The sequence below is a fragment of the Malus domestica genome, chromosome 16, assembly GCF_042453785.1.
Source record: "Malus domestica chromosome 16, GDT2T_hap1".
Taxonomy (NCBI): Eukaryota; Viridiplantae; Streptophyta; class Magnoliopsida; order Rosales; family Rosaceae; genus Malus; species Malus domestica.
Genome location: NC_091676.1, coordinates 20,658,453 through 20,663,566, shown reverse-complemented (window position 1 = coordinate 20,663,566; position 5,114 = coordinate 20,658,453). Strand labels below are relative to the sequence as shown.

At 39.6% G+C, this 5,114-nt stretch overlaps 1 long non-coding RNA gene across 1 annotated transcript; it reads left to right on the top strand.

Moving 5' to 3' along the window:
• Positions 1-692: 692 nt before the first annotated feature.
• Positions 693-1,182, top strand: LOC139192701 (uncharacterized). Its single transcript, XR_011576989.1, has 2 exons — positions 693-767; positions 974-1,182. It is a non-coding gene; the product is annotated as an uncharacterized lncRNA (long non-coding RNA).
• Positions 1,183-5,114: the final 3,932 nt, after the last annotated feature.

The window sequence follows — 5,114 nt, the reverse complement described above, 5'->3', positions numbered from 1 at the left end:
CCTTCAGTTTTTCGAACATTTACACGAGTATCATTAATGGGAGGAAGAGGTTTTATGCATATACAAAATTGGACTTTTATCTTTTAAAAAAAAAATATATCTATATATCTATCTATATATATAAAGGAAGAGCCCGTGAAGCTTTCCAAAATGCCAAAAATGTCCATTTGTTTCCTTCACAATCAAAACCCAAAAAATTCAAAAAAATAAGGACAAACTGGTAAAAAACCATATCTCAACAAAAAACTGGTAAAGAACACGCATAATGGAAGGAAACTGCAGTCTCACTCAGATCCAACCGCACCAGCATAAATACAAAGCAGTTTTCTTCCCACTAATTCACTCAGATCCAACAACACCAGCAACTTTCATGTAAGCTCCGATCTTCCTCTCACTTTATCTCAGTTACCCATTAGTTGTTCATCTGGATCTTGCTTCGATTAAGCTAGTTGTGACTGAAACTGTCGCCTTCATTGCCATCTTCTCCAGGTACCCAACTTCCCAATTTTAAAAACTAGGGTTCATTTTTGGGTTTTTTTTCTGACGTTAATTTAGGAATGTATCTTACGCAATGGGTGAGATTGTGTGTGTTAAAAGCGATTGGGCATCTACAGAGCCACGGAAAATCCCCAACTCCAGTTGTGATTTTTCACTCTTTTCATTTTCTTTGTTCCTTGCAGATTCGTGAAAAGGATTGGGACTACAGAGTCGAAGCTCTGAAAAATTCAGTGGATCACAAAAAGGGAGTAGCAGAGTAATTGATCATGGTCTTTTTCCTTCTTCATTTACATGGTTGCACTGCTCGAAAATTTTCTCATTTGTTGCTTGGACTTTTGATCAGCATATTTTTTTATACATATTTTGTAATGGGTAATTGATGGAAGGACGTTGGTCTCCCTTTTGTTTCTATGAGTATTACATTGGATTGGATTGTATTGCACTTGGTTTGATGTTGTTTAGGTCGGCAATGCAGGGATAGAAGAAACAAAGAGGTCTAGATACACAGAAGGAAGAAACCGCCATTCTTCTTCAAATTTGGATCACAAGAAGTGAGCAGCAAAGTAATTGATCATGGTCCTTTATCTTCTTCATTTACATGGTTGTTATTCAATTTTCCCATTTCATTGTTATTGTTTTTCAGTTCTTACTCTTCTCGAAGATGACATCTACTTCAAGTCCCAAGTCCCTCTTCACAAGATCCCAGTACGTTTCTTTTCACCTCCACTTCTCCATTACCCTTTCGAATTTCTCCATTTTTTTTTTTTTGTGATTTTGTTCCTGGGTTTGATTCTTTAGTTTGATTTTACTGCTGGATTTTTGTTCTTTTGGGTTTAGTCTCACCTTTTTATAAAACCCAATTGTAAGATAGTTCCTATGTTTGTGCATAGTTTTGTATTTTCAACTGTGTTATGTCATGGGTTTGTATCAAGTTTGTGAATTTTGATGTGGGTTTTTTTCTAATTTGCTCAATTGTGAGTTGAGGTTCTGCATGTGGAGTTTCTTATGAATGTACCCTTTTGAGCTGTAAAGCTACATGATTAATCAATTTTAGGTGTGTTGATAAGTAGGTTAGCCATTAAGTAATCACGAAACTTCTAAGTACCGAAGTGTGGTATCATTTTCACTTGCCTTATCTGTCTCATATGTAGATGTGGCATCTTCTTTGGAAGTACTTTTCCTCCATTCAGGGGTGGTATCTTTAACCAATGAAGATGCACAAGGTAATGTATCAATTTCACTTGAAGCTTACTTGTAGTTTCGAGCTTGGTCAAGTGCGATACAAACCCTATAGAAGGAGTCCCCCAACTCGCCGAGCTAGGAGATTTGCCGAAGGAGGTAACAGATAAGGTAAGCAATCAGACTTCCAAGCACGCAACCTGGATCAGAGGTTCAACTTCGGCTTCCGGTTGATTGTTCTCCTTCTCCTTGTGTCGTAAACAACAACAAGGATAAGGAGAAGCAAATGGAGAAGAGATGATATGAGATATTTTTTCTTTTGAAGAAGTAATTTTCCACAGGCTTATTCTTGAACTGGGCTGGAAGGTTTTCTGGTTTCCTCCAGAGTATAAGGCCGACTCAAGAATTTGAGGGTCAAAACAAGTCCATCAAATCTAAAGTACGTTCGACCCTGATGATATGGGATACTTTTGCTATTGACAAAGTAGTGGATGTATCGGCACGTGTTCTGTTACGCTTGTCTCCACATGCTTCCTTGTATCCTTCTCACTTGCCCTATCTATTCCTCAAGCAGATGTGGTATCTTCTCTGGAAGCATAAAATGTTGAAGATGAGTACTCGAGAGCAATTCCAGGTAAGTAATCAGGCAAGGGGTTCCAAGTAGTCAGTTCCTGACTGGAAGCTTGATTCCAAGTGTTGACTGATTGCTCTCTTTCTCATTGTCTTGCAGGTAAGAACAAGGCCAAAGGAAAAGACATGGAAAAAGCATGATATGGGATACTCTTGCTTTTAACCCTAATGATATGAGATACTCTTGCTCTGGTGTGGCTTGTTTGCAGAGGTATTATTGGGAGGAAAAGAAGCTGAGTATTTCGAAAGACTCTGCTGAGAGTGCCCTCTCGGATATGAAGAAAAGTTGAGCATTTTTTTTTAATTTGCAGGTTTGCCTGGCTGTGGAGGATGAAGGTCAACATATATAGGAGTTTCCATAACAACAATTAGTAGTGCTATTCCTTTACCCTTCTTGGCCATAGTAATATAGTGGGAGCTGTAAGCTTCACGTGTTTTAACTTTGTCAGAGTACTTTGAAAAAGTGGTCTGTGGTATCTGGAAAGCTGATGTTGCGTGTGAAGATTACAGATAAGCTTTATCCAAGGAAATCTGGCTCTCGATGTTCGGAGAGTGGTGCCTCTTCGGTTTTCGAACAAGCAATCCTGTTGGGGATTTGGCTCTCAAGATTCAGAGAACGGTACCTTTTCGATTTTTGAGAAAGCAATCCTGTTGGGAGTCTGACTTTTGAGATTCGAATAGTAGTGTCTCTTCGATTTTTGAGAAAGTAATCCTGTTGGGAGTCTGGCTCTCGAGATTCGAAGGGCGGTGCCTCTTCGATTTTTTAGCAAGCAATCTTGTTGGAAGTGTTTTCCTGAATGTGAGTAAAGGTTGGGCATTTTTGCTAGTCATCCTTGCCACGGAGCACGGAGGTTGACACACATTGGGACTTTCTAGTTATCAAGCAGTGGTGCTGTTCCTTTACCCTTGTCGGTAATAGTAAGGTAGCTAGACCTTCAAAATTTATGTGTCTAAACTTTGTCAGAGATCTTTGGCAAAGTTATCTGTGGTACCCCAGGAGCTGATGTTGCGTGTGGAAAGTGGTGCCTCTTTGGAATCCGGAGACTGATGCCTCTTCGATTTTTGAACCAACGATCCTGTTGCCCTTTCTTTTATAAGGGCACCAATTGTGTGCAAGAAGTACATTCAGAGAGTTATTGCTTGTAGGAATTTTCCCCTTACTTCAGAGATTTATTGCACCTCATTTCTCCTTCATCATTTCTAAGAATGTTTGGCCCATCCGACCGTCGTTTTAACTTGAACTTTGGTGAAGAGGCAGCCATGCCTTCTCAAGACAACATATGGCGCCCATCCTTCTTATCCCCTACTGGTCCTCTTACCATTGGGGACTTTGTGATGAAGAATGATATAACCGCTACAGTGGTGGCTAGGAACCTTCTCACTCCCAAAGATAACAGACTACTTTCCAAACGGTCTGATGAGTTAGTTGTTAAGGATTCTCTGGCTCTCAGTGTTCAGTGTGCAGGTTCTATATCTAATATGGCCCACTGCCTATTTGCTCGAACCCGCCAAGTTGAATCATTGGCGGCTAAAGTGATAAGTCTCAAACAGGAGATCAGATGGCTCAAACATGAGAATAAACAGTTGCACAAGCTCGCACATAACTATGCTACAAACATGAAGAGGAAGCTCGACCAGCTGCAGGAATCTGATGGTCAGATTTTACTTTATCATAAGAGGTTTGTGGTTTGTTCCAAAGGCATTTATTGCCTTCGTCTTCTGGGGCTGTACCGCGTAATGAAGCTCCAAATGATCAACCTTCGGTACCTCCTCCTTCTGGGGTTCTGCCTAGTATTGAGGCTCCAAATAATCACCCTCTAGTGCCGCCTCTTTCTGGGTTTTGCCAACTGCTGAGACTTCTCCTGAGCAACCTTTGTGAATGCTCCCTCTTGTTTGTTTATTTTGATTCATGTATATGTACATATTTGTAACTTATCAGAGATATCAATAAACAAGCTTTGCTTCATTTCAATGTATTGTGTTAAATACACCAAGGTTTTCTTCACCAAGTTCTTTGAATTTTTCCTTTTGTTGAATCTTGTATGTTGAAGCTTTGTGAGTGAAGCATGTAGGTTGAGGTAATGCTTCCTTAATTTCCCGAGTGGGGAAAACTTATCGGTTGGAGACTTCAAAAAATCCAAGTCACTGAGTGGTTGTGAGACTGCCGAGTATCAAGGTGCAGTAGCATATGGTAGAAGTCCCCCAAGTTTCCGGTCGAGGGAGTTAACGAATGAGGCATTTCCTTTCTAAGTGGTAGGCCAAAACTCCTTATTCATATGTATTTGTTATGAAAGTTGTTAGACCCAAAGAAGAGGAGGCCTAGGCAATTTTTTTTTTTTGAATTTTTTTTTTTTGAATTTTCAAATTTCCAAATTTTTGAAATTTCGAATTTCTGAAAAAAAAATATATATATATATATATATATATATATATATATATTTAAAGCTTTGTAGGTGAAGCTTTGTTGGGTACCATGAATTGATTTTGCTTCACACTATCTTGATCAAGATAGTGTGAACTTTTGTAGGTGAAGCTTTTGTGTTGAAGCTTTCTAGGTGAAGCTTTTATGGGTGAAGCTTTTGTGGTGGGTGAAGCTTTTATGGGTGAAGCTTTTGTAATGGGGGAAGCTTTTGTGGGTGAAGCTTTTGTTGGTGAAGCTTTTATGGGTGAAGTTTTTGTAGGTGAAGCTTTTGTGGTGGTGAAGCTTTTGTGGGTGAAACTTTTGTGGGTGAAGCTTTTGTGGGTGAAGCTTTTGTGATGGGGGAAGCTTTTGTGGGTGAAGCTTTTGTTGGTGAAGCTTTTGTTGG